We start from the raw sequence: 14447 nt of genomic DNA, 5'->3' as shown, positions 1-14447 counted from the left end.
GACAAGCGTGGGTCGATTCCTCTAGACCCTGGAAAACACCGCCCCCCTCCCCGCCCCGCCTCTGGCCCTCTTGGGACCCCTGCTCCCAGCACGTTTCCTGCAGCATCAGCAACATGTTTCTATTTTTTCCCAGTCTCCCTGGTGCGGCTCATTCCACCCCACCAGAGTGAGCCTGTGTGCCAAATGCTTCGCCCCTCTCTCTTAAGAGAGTGTGTGAGGACTGGCAGTCACATTTTCCTGCCCCCCGTGCCCCAGGCAGGCGGAGGCTGGGCAGACAGGACAGCAGGGCTCCAAACTCATCAACCAACTGCAGCCTGTTGGGGTTGGGTCCAGTGGGTGCAGGTCGTCTCCTGCATGTGACCAGCTGGGCCAGGCCTTGGCCGGGAAGCAACCTCCGCCCCCGCTTGAGAGGGAGGGGGCCCTAGGGGAGTGGCCAAAGGTGGCCAGAGAGCAACCAGAGGAGGAGAGAGACAATGTGGATGGCTGCCCTCGCCTGTGACGCAGGCTCTTTAGTTTGCTGGGAAGAGATGGACGGAGATGCCCTGAGTTCTGAGGCGTGGGAAGGGGTAGGGCTCTGCAACCAATGACTTCCAGACTGGGCCAGAGAGCCATCTTCCCCAGGAGCCTACGTGAGACTCAGCAGCCTTAGGGAACCTCTTCCCAAAAAGCTGTGTGATTGGCCAGCTAGCCACCATCCTGTACAGAGTCCCCCAACTAGGTCCCTGGACTGGGCAGAATCTCTGGGTGAGCTATTGGCACAGAGGCCAGCCTCCCTCCCACCAGCCTGGGCGCGGTGGCCTTTGGCTGTGGTCCCCATCCCTGGGCCAATCTGTGCAGCAGGTTGAGGAAGTGGTTTTACTGAACTTCATGCAGAAGGAACTATTGGTGGCCATTTTCCCCCAAGGAGCTCTGAGAGAGCCAGGTACCTAGAGTGTCTGGAGTGACCCCCCAGTCATTAGTACCTTGAGGCAGGGTTCCTTCATTTACTCAGCAAGCATTTATTGAGTGCCTCCTGTGTACCAGGCTGGGGATATAGAATCCCAACCACATGGTGCTTTAAGAGGCAGGTGGGGAAGCACAGAAGTAAGCCATGATCACAATCAAAGGTGACATACTACACTGACAGGGAAGGATAGGGTGTCTGGGTGCTCACTCAGTTTGGGGGGATCAAGGAAGCTCTTCATGGAACATGGACACCTAACTGATGCCTGAAGATGTTAAAGTGAGTGGTGGGGGGTGGAGGATAGGGATGAGATTTCCGGGTTGAGGTGGCAGTGGGGGCGAAGACAAGAGTAATGATGGTACTTTCCAGAAGTGAGTCCCAGAGCAGGTGGTGGAGGAGGAAAGGGCTGCAGAGCTAAGCAGAAGCCACACTCACAAGGACCTTGCATGTCTTAATTTGTATACCTTTCTTGAATCTTCAGCCAGAATTTTTCTCAGCCTCTAACTCCAGCAGGAAACCCAGTGGGAGATAGTGATTTCCTGCCCTCGGAGAGAAGAAAACAAAACTCCAGCAATTTCTGTCTAACCCCAGAATGTTAAAAGTTGACTCATGCTTGGGGTAGCACAGATGATGGCAGTTTTCTAAAAACAGTACTTATTGCTTTTCTGTTTATAAAGGTAATGCATGCTCGGTGTGGAAAAGTATAAAGAAATAAAAGCACATATAATCCCTTCATGGGAGATAATCAACATCAACATTTTGCAATTTTCCTTCCAGTCTTTTTTTTTTTTTTTAAAGTACTTTTTGTTTTTGGTTACATGGTTGAGGTAAAACTATATATCAATTTTCTTATCTGCTTTGTACCCTTGATATAAGTATGTTCCCTTATTATTAAACATTCTTTTTTTTGGTGCACCTGGGTGGCTCAATTAGTTGAGTGTCTGACTTCGGCTCAGGGCATGATCTCATGGCTTGGCTCGTGAGTTCGAGCCCCACATCAGGTTCTGTGCTGACAGCTCAGAGCCTGGAGCCTGCTTCAGATTCTGTGTCTCCCTCTCTCTCTGCCCCTCCCCTGCTCACACACTATCTCTCTCAAAAATAAACATTAAAAAAATTTTATTTTAATCCTTTGTTTTTAAGGGCCACATCATGTGGTCTCTCTCGAGTTCCTCTGCTGACTCCAGGCCTTTGTATCTTCGAGAAAAGTGGAGCCTGAGCCAGCCAATCATCAAAATCACCTGGGGACCTTGGGGACCAGCCAGGCTTCTGGCGTCAGAATCTAGCACTTGAGACTGGAGAATCTGCAAGTTTAAAAAGCTCCTCAGGATGCCCTGAAACCACCGAGGACCAGCAGGTCGGTCAACCTGTCGTGAAGCCCTCCAGGCCACACGGCACCTGCAGAACTCCCAGGAACCCACAGAGTTTGAGACGTCTTATTTTCAGTCAGACAAAATTATGTCCATTGTCAGGAAAACACAGTTAATGCTCTTGGAACCAGATTCTGGCATACTGTAGGTGCTCAAAAAAAAAAAAAAAAAAAAAGTAACTGCTGTTGTTGGAATCCCAGGTAGAAGCCTTTGTGCTGTTCCCCAGTAGACAGACACTCTTTGTTTCCACACCCACCCCTGGGAAGGGCTTCACCGCCGCCTCAGGACCCTGCTGACTTCAACCTCCTTGGTATCACATACAGAATTGATGCTCCCTTCTCAGTAGCATAGCTATTATATGGCAGTCATTAAAAAAAGTAAGAACACCTTGCCATGAGACAGAATGTTATATATTCAGGACTATCCCAGAAAAACTGAGGCATATGGCCATAGGTGACCAGGAAGGCCCTGAAGGGTGGCGGGGTGGGGAGGATTCTAAGCACATCATGAGGGGCCGTCAGGACCCCGCTTCCCATCCAACTGAGGAGGAGGCAAGACGGCAGGAAGAAAACAAGGGAAATTGGCCTTTATGGAGTGCCTGCTCCAAATGCAGTGTGGTTGTCACCTGTACCAACTGTCACTGGTTGCTGATAAGCCTAGAAACTGAGAACAAACACAACTTTCTAGGGCAGTTTGATGTTGCCACAATATTCAAGTGTGTGATCATTTTTTCTAGTAATTCCCTTTTTTGCTGTCTATTACAAAACCACTGGTCTGTGGCCAATTGAAAATTTGCAAAATTGGTCCTTCACAGAAAGCTTGAGGCACTGGTTTAGAAACTGATGTGTGGCATCTTATTTAATCCTCAAACAACTTCTGCAGGGGCTTGAATGAGGGGGACCTTTCTCCTCCCCTGCTGTAAGCTAACATCCATCCCAGTGCTCGCCAGCTAAGCGTCAGCGGGAGGAGGGTGGTTCTGTTCCCGATCACCTGTCCCAACCCAATCACGAGGCGGGACCAAGACTCTTGAAGAAGACCCCACAGAGAGTCTGGGGGCTCTCAATTTCCCCAGGAGATGGGGGCATCCCACCTCAGGGTGGAATGACACAGGGGGGTACCTTCCCGAGGCCTCCCAGGGAGGAAATTGCCCAGCTAGCATCTGCCCTCCATTTGGCATCATGGGAGCTTTCCCTCCCATCCAAGCCGGGTCCTGCTGTGGCAGCTGCTGTCCTGAGCTTGCCATCAACTAATTGTCAAGCCCCTGCCATATACTGAGGCGCGTACTAGCTGCGCTGGGGGTTCCAAATGAGGATATTTTTGGTAAGCACTTACTCTGATTAACTCATTTAATTTTCACGACAACCACATGGGAGAGGTCCTATTTTTACCTTCATTGCACAGGAGATTCTCAAGGAGGTTAAGGAACAGGCTTAAAATCACACAGCTAATAAGTGGCAGGCCTGGGGTTGTCTCAAGGCTGCCCTACTCTAGGCCCTGAGCTCTTAACTTCAGTGCGATGCCACAGTCCTGCCCTGGAGGGGTTTGCAGTCCAGTGGGGTCCGTGAGAGCCCTGAAGAATCCTAGCGGAGTCAGATTGTCCTGACTTATGGCCCAGAAACCTAGAGGAATGAGGGATGCTGTGGCAGAGGCCGTGGAGGGACTTTGGGGAGGGAGGCAGCCATTCTTAAGGCCCTGCTCCTCAGCTCCCCCATGCTCCCCTGGGAGCACACTCATATCCTGTGTCCTTGCCCCCTCCCTCCCCAGACATGATCTCACTCCTCTCACCCCTGGAGGCCCCAGAAAAGAGACTATTGTTTCCTCCCACACACGGGAACTTGGAGACCCGCAAGCCTCCTCTCCCCCTGTTAGGGCAGCCCCAGTTCCCGCAGTGGAATGGACCCCAAGGTCCTCAGCCTCTCTTGATACAGCACTCCCTCCCTAGTTTATCCCATAAGCTCTTTGCCTCCAAACCATATTTTTTGTACTTTTCTGCCTTTGAGAAGGCTATGAAGTAGGAATCCCAGGCTCTGCTGGGAGTCTTCCTGCCTTCCCACCCTGGCATCCTATGTACCCTCCGCTCTGTGGAGAGGTGAGAGGCAGCGTAGGGCAGAGTGGGACCAAGGCAGCTGGCATCGGGAGGTCCAAACTAGTATCTGGTTGCCTTAATCTCTCAGTGGTCAGTCATTTAAACCCTCAGCACTCTCATCCTAGAAAATCGGGGTGCTTGTGAGGATTAAACGGGAAATTGCTGTGGAAGCTCACTACCAGTTCTAAGTGGCTCTACCTGGTTGGGCTTCCCTTCCAGCTCCCGGCTTATTTGAGCCTTGCCCAGCCTTCAAAGCTAGCCTCAAGCCCACTACCTCCAGGAAGTCCTCCCTAAGTACACCTGTGTGGTCCGAGTCTTTGGCCTGAAGGCGTCATCATCCTGTGTTCCTGCAGCCCTAGAGAGACATGTGAACGGCAGGCGTCACTCTGAGGACCACGTGTTGGCATCTGTCATGCTGCCTGTGCTGAGCCAGAGCCAGGGCAAGCTCAAGTCTGCTCTACTCTGCAGGACTTCTGGGTCTTAGGACTTCTCATCTTCTGACCGTTTTTACTGGGGCGGCCAGATCTGAGGGCTCTCTTAATCCAGGGAGGTGGTTTAGAGCGAGATTTTTGTGATCCTCACTAGACTGGTAAGGACAGTGAGGCTAGGAAAGCCCAAGACCCGGCTAAGGTCACAGGACTGGGTAGTCAATTGCAGAGTCAGGGTTCAAACCGGAATTTCTAATGCTTTCTACATTCCCTGGGTGTCACCGTTGCGCAGGGCCCGAATAAAGCCAAACCAAGCACCAGAAGTATGTGCATTTGGGGCCCATATGACCTCTTGAGTGGGCTTTTGCTATTTCTTTGCTTCCCCTGTTCCCGCCTCCTGGCATTCCTCCGGAAGCCAACCCTCAATGCCCCGGGGAGCCAGCCCGGGCCTGGGCAAGGTGGCAGAGATGGTTCCAGCCCGAGCCCTAGACCAGGCCTTGCACACAACAGGAATCAGGATCCCCCAAGGCCGCGAGCGGGTCCTTGCTCTCTGCAGCACAGACAGTCCTGGTTCTGAAGAGCCCCAGAGGCCAGGAGAGGGTTTTAAATAGCCAGTGACAAGCCCCTTGTGAGGCTCGGTTTAAATTAGTTGTCGGCGCTTGATTGAATCAGGTTTAATTGTTGGTTGGCGCTGAAATGATGAACGAGGTATGGCTTTAAATAGGAACCATAAGTGTTTCAAACTCACCCTGAGCAGGATCTCCAAGTACAGAGCTGCTCTCCTCCTATTCCAAGGGCTCCTGGGGGAGGGGAGGTGACCCAGAAGGTGAACTGAGCTGGGCTGGCCTGCGCTGCTTCTCCTGTTCACTGGTGGTTTATTATCCCAGCAGAGAAATCCAAGAAAAGCCTGATGGGGGCTCTGGGAGATGAGGTCTTGTGATTCAATCGACCAGCCCATCAATCACTTTCCTCCCTGCCCTTTGACTAGGCTTGCTTATTTGCATCTGTGCCTTTGTAGCTGTCCCCAGACCGCTCTTCCTAGCCTTGACGGAGGAAGAGGGGGGCCCGGCCGAGCGGACATCTCTACTGTGCGTGGGAGCCAGAAGTCCGGTATTCAGGCCTCACTTTGCCCCTCGGAGCTCTCTCAGCCTGTTTCCACATCTGTAGAGTAAGACGAAGCTCGCCCTACCTACCTCCATCTAGAAGTTGTTGTGGGATCAAGGGGCTAATGTGGAGAAAGAGCCCTGAAAACTGTCATCTGTGCCCTTAATGCTGGTGAATCTGGCCCTGGGCCACCAAGCTGGGGTGTATGGCAGGTGGAGCATGTGGGTGGGGAGAGGGGACGCTCGGTTTGCCCCTATAGTCCAAGGGCTCTTCCCACCCACAGGGCACCACCTGCTCAGTGCTTTGGTGTCTTCCTCACCGTTGCCAGGCCTTTCCAGTTCTTTGGGCCACGGTCCCCGTGCACCTCTCTCACTTGGGGCCCGACTGGTAGGCTCACCTGGCTACACCTGTCACCCTCAGCCTCCTCTAACTTCCACCTGGAGCCAAGTTCTGCCTCAAAGGAGCCTCACAGAGCCAGAGTTCTGACTGCCAGTGTCCTTGGGTGGGCATCCATACCATACCCACAGCCACACCAGTCCTAGAACAAGAACAGGGCTGACCAAGAGTCCTCTGGGCCCATCTTCCCATCTCTGAAGAACAGGTAAGGCTAAGGGCAGAGACCTGGATTTCCTCCCTTTGCCTGAAATTAGATTGAGGACATCTGGGGCCCGTGGGAGCAAGTGACAGGGAGGCAGTTTTTAGTTCAACCCTGGAAAGACTCTCACAGGGAATACCAGCGGAGCTCAGACATTGCCTGGACAAGACTTCTATGGGGAGTGTTGCAGAAGGGACGCCTCCTGGGCTGGGGCAGACCGAGCGATGTCAGAGCTGGAAGGCCACAACCTGCTTCGACCGTGACCTCCTTCCTTCAGGAGCTCGAACCAATGGTCTCCTAGTCTCCCTGAGCCACAGGCCCTGCGTTTGTGAAAACAGGAAAGTGAGGCCTTCCTAAAAGAGGGTGGTGTGAGGACTGGGAAATACAAGCCAACAGATGCAAAAGCGCTCCTGGCTTGGCCCCGGGTTGGCTTTCGAAAAACCGCTATGAAGCTAAGCCAGTGGGGGCTTGGCCCGGAGGACAGTGACGATCCCTTCCAACTCTGGGTGTCTACTAATCGGTACGCTGGCCACAGGCACCTGACTACCCAGGGGCAGAAGCCGCCAGACCAAGTGCCCGCAGCATTGAGAAGGGATCTGCTAAGAGCGGGCAGGTACCACAGCGCCTCATCCTGGGACCGATGTCCTTCTGAAGGGGACAATGGAGAGGATGGGAAAGAAAGCCCTATCTCATGTCCTTCTCCGAGCTACGTGTGATGGCTGTAACTGTGCCGTGGATGTGCTGGGAGGGCAGCAGGGACTGATGGGGCCTGAGCCACATTCTCTAGGTCCTCTTCCCACAGAGGCGTCCAGGGGGCGGAATCGGGCCCTCTTCACGGTGCCAAAATAAACTTGCATTGTTTCCAGCAACACAAGAGGCCTCAGTGAAGCAGCTTTTGCCAAACCCTATAAGGAAGCCAGAGAAGGGAGGGGAGCCTGGAATGAGACATGCCCCCTCTCCCACCCACCTCCCCAGCTTTCTTTTGACTTCCATAAAACTCCATGTAGGCAAGCCCTAAGGCAAATACCCATGGGCGCTGTGGGAATCTGGAGTTTTAGGGGAAAAAGAAGGGACTGGAACTCCCATTTGTTGAATGTTTACTATGTGCTACTTATTTTGCTTATAAAGACAGTCATGTTAATGAGCTGAAGGTGCACACAGACCTGGGTTCACATTCTGACCTTGTCATTTTGCTATGTGATCTGGGAGAGGGAATGGCTCTGAGCTTGTTTCTTCATAGGTGAAATGGAGCTCCTAAGAGTACACTTCAGAGCGTCATATTAAAGATTAACTCAGAAAAAAAAAAAAAAAAAAAGAGGTTAGAGAGGGAGGGAGCCAAAACATAAGAGACTCTTAAAAACTGAGAACAAACTGAGGGTTGATGGGGGGTGGGAGGGAGGGGAGGGGAGGGTGGGTGATGGGTATTGAGGAGGGCACCTTTTGGGAAGAGCACTGGGTGTTGTATGGAAACCAATTTGACAACACATTTCATATTAAAAAAAACAAATTCAAATAAACTATACTAGATAAAACACTATTTAAAAAAAAGATTAACTCAGGTAACATGCTTAGTTAGCATAATGCACAGCACATAAAATGCACTCAATATGTTAGTTGTCATTATTATTAAATAGTTGCTATTAGTAATAATAATATTATTTTCAAACTTCGTGACAATACAGAGAGGTAAGTGCTGTAGGTAACTATTTCAAGTATGGAAACTGAGGCTTGAGAGGGATCAAGGCACCTTTTCAGGGCCTGACTCAGGATTCAAACCCAGGTCTGCCTGGCTCTAAGGCCCACACTTGTCATGTCTGCATCTGAGATGGGGGCCCAACTGAGTATCCTGATACAGATGCCAGGTTGCTCTGAGGCTGGGAATCCAGAAAGCAACCAAAACAGAGCCTGCCGGGCATCATTGTCATGGTCCAACTACTCCCTAGACTTCATAGGCTTGGCCACCATCATCCAGCTGGGCTTGGCTGACCACCAAAGCCCAGGGTTGCCCTTGCCAGGCCCCAGGGCTCCTCTGTCCCTGGACCATCGATCTGAAGTGAGTGTCTGCACAGCTGGACCCCAGGCTGCCCAGTTGGTTTCCCATTCTTGCACGGACGGCTTACTGCAGTTGATCCAAAGCAGGCTGGGATTTAAACGCTGGCTCTGTCACTCATTAGCTGGGTGACACTGGGCTTGTTACTTGCTCTCTCTGAGCTTCATTTTTCTCATCTGTAATGCTGGAGCAACGGTATCTAGCTTTCTGGGTCCCTGTGAGAATTACTTGAGACGATGGACATGACATAAGTGTCTGGAAGGTTAGTTCACCCCTGCTCCTGGCCTCCCCGTCTTGAGACAAATTCTCCCTGGGACCACGGGACTGTGGGGCCCCAGACCGGGACTGATTTTTCCTCCTTAGATATGGATTCTCTGCGTGACATCCTTAATGAAAAACGAATAACTCATGTGTTCATTTCATTAAATGCTGCCCCCACAAAAGTGTGGGCTTGTGCAATTCTCCAAAGACTGTCAACTGGAAGATATCTCGGAATTCCTCGTAAATCAAAAGGTTTCATTTTTCTGCCAAGACAGTCAATTTTCTCTGCCTTGAGTCAGGCGGAGGGGCGGTGCTGGGCTGGGATCCGAGTCAACAGACCTGCCTGCTGGTCCGGACTCTGCCCATGATCAACGCAGGACAGGAGCAAACCGCTTCTTTTGCATTGAGACTCTGAAGTCTCGGTTTCCTCCTCTGAAAAATGGGTGGTGTGTGTGTTGGGGTGGCCTGCTAGATGGTCTTCTGTCTCTTCCTCCAGTTCTAAAATTCTGGAACTTGATCTCTTCTTCTGCCTCTGCTTCTCTCTACCCTCCAGACTCCACCTCTCCAGCCCCCTTCCTGCTCTCCTTCTCCCCTTGCCCTGTCCTGTCTACCTTTCCTGTCAATCAGACCAGATCAGCCCAGGGCAGGGACTGGAGTAAAAAACGTCTATGCATTCCTGGCAGACGACAATCTTCTAATGCCCTTATTGCAAAAGCAGCCCTTCTTTGGGGTGAAAAGAAGGGCAGCCAAGATCTGTGTTTCTATTATGGGGTCCAGAAAGGGGGGCATTTGCTCTTGGCGCTAAGGATGGATACATTTAGGAGTAAGAGGTGGCCCCTTCTCTAAATGCAGCTTTGGGAAGGGGTCCTGGGCCAGCCCAAGGGGGCTTCGTGGTTGCCTGGTGGGGCAGATTCCAGGCCACCCAGAGGGGTCTGTGGCCTGCAGGGCAGTGGGGTAGAGAGTATGCAGGGCAAAGGGCCCCGAGGGAATTCAGCCGCCTAAGAACTGCAGTCTGAACTGGTCTCTTGGGGAGGATAGGGGAGAATAGCTAATGTATTTGGGTTTCTTCACCACTGAGTTCATCTGATTGACAGAGGGAGATAGAAATAGAGGCCTGGAAAGATTGCCCAGCGCAGGGGTTGGGCGAGAGAAGGAGAGCCAGAGAGAGACGGAGGGGCCAAAGAGGGAAGCAAAGAAGGGAAAGAGGAATACAGAAAAGAGAGAAGGGAAGGAGAGAGGAAAGCAGGCAAGAAGGAAGGAAAAAGGAAGGAAAGAGAGTGAGGAAGGAAAATGTTTCCCAGACCGTGTCATCTGAGTGCCACCAATCCTCCAAGACTGAGGAGTGGGGCAGGCATGCTGAGGGTCCAGCCCCGTGCGGGGCTACTTTCCCACCATCCCTCTCCTGGGGCTTTGCTGTGCCCACTGCTCCATGGCCTCCCCAGCAGAAGCCACTTCCGAGCCTCCTCATTGCCCCACTCTGGCAGCCCTATTTACCTAAAACACAAAGTCAGCAATTGCCCTGGAGCTGCCCAAGGAAGTAGCGGGCTCTGTGTGGCTGGCAAGTCCCAGAAGCGAGTCCTAGCAGCACAATTAGACGGGCATAGAACCGAGTACTCAAAACACAGCACTCACTGTCCCACTCACTAGATCACTAAATATGCTTTCGCCTCTGTTTTTTACCATACTAGCACATGTACATGTATAAACCCACTCCATTCACCATGTTTGGCTTTAAACATCTCTTTACTAGTTCTGAAAATAAAATCCACTGAAAGACCTGCAACCATTAAGAGCTCTGTCTGTCCATCTACCCATCCATTCATCCATCCATCCATCCATCCATCCATGTAGGGTCTGCCCTTTCAAGGGACTTTTATTATTTATTTATTTATTTATTTATTTATTTAAAGTTTATTTATTTTGAGAGAGAGAGAGAGAGAAAGCATGAGTCAGGGAGGAACAGAGAGAGAAGGACAGAGAGAGAATCCCAAGCTCTGTCAGCACAGAGCCAATGCAGGGCTTGAACTCATGAGCCATGACATCATGACTTGAGCCAAAGTCGGACGCTTAACCAACTGAGCCTCCCAGCCACCTCTCAAGGGACTTTTAATTGAGTATCTACAGTACGCCAGGCACTTGGCTTTACTGGGTCAACCACAAAAACAGGCCTTGCCCTCAAGGGGCACACTTTCTGTTGGGTAAACACACATAAATAATTTATTATTATATATATTATAAGTGGAATAATAAGAATGTTACCAATTGTTATCTGGTAAAGACAAAACAAGACAAATCAACTGTGTCAGGCAACTGTTACACATAATCTGTAATGTGGACCCTGACTTCCAGAACAGAGGTGCCCTGCTCTCTGCCACCCACCTGTGGATAGATGACCTGTCTGGCTAGTGTGTCCTGATTCAGAGCTGGCATCTACTTTTTTAAAGAAAATATTGTTTTTTAAATGCATAAAACTGGGCGCCCAGATGGCTCAGTCGGTTAAGTGTCCGACTTTGGCTCAGGTCATGATCTTGCGATTCATGAGTTCAAGACTCATATTGGGCTCTGTGCTGACAGCTTAGAGCCTGGATCCTGCTTTGGATTCTGTGTCTCCCTCTCTCTTTGCCCCTCCCCTGCTTGTGCTCGGTCTTTCTCTCTCTCTCTCTCAAAAATAAAATAAAACATTAAAACAAATAAATGCATAAGACCTATAAAGCAAATACCTTTGTAACCATCCATGAGATCAAGAAATAGACTAGAACATCTCCAGTACCTGTGAAGTGCCCCAACTCCACACCTCTCCCAATCAAATCTCCTCCCCTTCTCCCCAGAGGTAACACTATCCTGACTTTTCTGGTCATCATTACCTTTCTATATGGTTTTATCCTCTGTGTATGTACCCTAAAGATCTTAGAGTGAACTGTAGGAGACTAAATGGTTGGATAACAGCAATTTTATACAGTTTAAGCTAATGGTTAATTTACCTTTAGGCTTGGCAAGTAAGTACTTACTGTATGCATTCTTTTTTTTTAATTGAGGTATAATTGACTTTGTGTAACCTGCCGTGCTTCCCTATCCTAGAATGTGAGTATAGTAAAGCATAATTTTTTAAGTGTTTATTTATTTTTGAGAGAGATAGAGTGTGAGTCGGGGAGAGATGGTGTGGGGGGAGCGGGGGTTGGGAGCACAGAGGATCCAAAGCAGGCTCTATGCTGAGAGCCTGATGCTGTGCTCGAACTCATAAATCATGAGAGCATAACCTGAGCCACAATTGGATGCTTAACCAACTGAGCCACCCAGGTGCCCCAAAGCCTTTCATTTCATCTGCCTCTCCAAGTGCAATGTCCATGGCCATGTTGGAGTGATCTGTAAAGACACCACAAGGTACTTTCTCCTCCTTTATAACACATTTCCCTACCACTCTTTTGCTCCAGCATTTTTTTAAGGCCTGTTTTTCTTTCTCACTGCTCTGTAACCCTACCTCTATGTTATATCAAGTATCCCTATATGTGTTGATCTGTTCATGAGTTCTCTATTCTGTTTCAGTGATCTATTTCTCTATGCCTGTGCCAATGACACATTGTCTTAATTACTATGACCTTATGGTAAGTAATAATCCCTGATAGGACAATTCCTTCACTTTGTTTTTCTTATTTCACTCTCATATGAATTTTACAATAAGTTTACCAAATCCTACATGCAATAATGTGTTGGGATTTTGATTGGAATGCTTTGAATCCACATATAAATTTGTGGAAAATGACATCTTTACAATGCTGACCTATCTATCCACGAATATAGTATACCTCTGCATTTTTTAGAGTATCCTTTAGTGTCCCTCAATAAAGTTTAATAATTTTTTTATAGAAGTCTAACATACAGGCCATTAGAGCCCTGTGTTGCTGCCATGTCTTTTGGGGCCAGCGTGAATGTCCTGCAATGCCTGATGGAGCAGCTCAAGCTGGATGCCAGTGTGGAGAGTATCAAGGCCTCACAGGCACCTGCAGAGCTTCAACAGTACTGCACGTAAAATGCCTGCAAGGATGCCCTGCTGGTAGGTGTTCCAGCTGAAAGCAACACTTTCTGGGAGCTCAGATCCTGTGCTTTATTCTAAAGGCTGGGAAGAAGTTTCCTGAGGAATGCTTTTAAGCGTAAAGTGATGGATGACTGCTTCTAAGTCTCAAGAAAACACTTTTTTCCAGCCAAATGACTCTTAGATATTTCGGGCCTGTCCTGTGGCCTGGCCCTATAGCCAAAATTCTACAGAAATTGATGAGTTTCTACTCGGATAAGAGAACTGAGTGAAAGAATGGACTTTAGATAATAATGGCCTGATTCTTTTGGTAAAGTGCTTCTATATTTAAGACAAACAAAAATGTTACCACCAAATATACTTTTTTCATGAGCAAATTACTAGTGTTTCTATATCTGGAATATCATGTTTGTTTTATTGACTAGATGTTTACAGTTTGGGAAGGAAAACATTTTTGTTAAAAAATTTGTATTTTGTTAATTTGTTGTTCCTAAGATTTTTATACCATAACAAAACTTGTTATTTTCTCATGAATTTAACAGTTTCTAAATGAAGACAAGCAAGTATAAAACTGGGAGAAGAATAAGTTTTATTGATCAAATGATGTCTTGATTTTTCTAAATGAGAAGATTATTTTATTTGTAACACTAAACATGGGAGCTGTTTCTCAGCAAACATATTTGTAAAGATTCGGTCTTTATCTTAAGTTCCTCTACTTTATTGTCGTGGTTGTATCTTAAAAAAAGGTACATCATTTCATGTCTTAAAAAATGTTTACATGTGATCTTCTGAACATTGCAAATGATTAAAAACAAAATAATGGAAAATACTACAACCTAAATTCTTAATGTCACAAGTGTTTTACTTTGATGATGTGCTTTGATTTAATTTGGGACACTTAAAAAGATTTTTTTAACGTTTTTATTTTTGAGAGAGAGAGAGAGACAGAGAGACAGAGAGACAGAGAGAGAGAAAGAGCATGACTGGGGGAGGGGAAGAGAGAGAGGGAGACACAGAATCTGAAACAGGCTCCAAGCTCTGACCTGTCAGCACAGAGCCCAACACAGGGCTTGAACCCACTGCCAACCACGAGATCATGACCTGAGACGAAGTCAGACGCTCAACTGACTGAGCCATCCAGGTGCCCCAATTTGGGACACCTTTAAAAGATACTTTGTTTTTGTAGTAATCTTTAATGAGCTTGGAAATAAAATTCTGCTTAATTAATCATTTTCTAATAAAAAAAGTATAACATAAATTTTGTTAGACTCATTCATAAATCCCTCATTTTTGTTGCAAATGTATATGATCACTTTTTAAAAAGTTCATTTTCTCACATTAGTTGTTCATGTATTGAAAAAAACTCATTGTTGGTATGTTAATTTTATACCCAGCAATCCTGCAAAACATTCTTACTAGGTCTAATAATATTAGTAGACTCTTGGATTTTTATTCACATAACATTATTTGTATACATTTAAAGTTTTGTTTCTCTATTTCTCAATCTTAGCCTTACATTGTTTTTTTTTTCTCTTTATTTAAATGGGAAGGACTTCCAGCACAATGTTGATAGAAGTAGTGAT

At 48.1% G+C, this 14447-nt stretch overlaps 1 pseudogene; it reads left to right on the top strand.

Moving 5' to 3' along the window:
* The window catches only part of LOC102901533, a 118478-nt pseudogene extending 104661 nt beyond the window's left edge, over window positions 1–13817 (top strand).
* Window positions 13818–14447: the final 630 nt, after the last annotated feature.

Source organism: Felis catus, chromosome A3 (genome assembly GCF_018350175.1).
Source record: "Felis catus isolate Fca126 chromosome A3, F.catus_Fca126_mat1.0, whole genome shotgun sequence".
In the NCBI taxonomy this organism is placed as follows: Eukaryota; Metazoa; Chordata; class Mammalia; order Carnivora; family Felidae; genus Felis; species Felis catus.
Note: the sequence above shows the minus strand (reverse complement) of the source record. Positions and strands in the feature narration are given on the sequence as shown.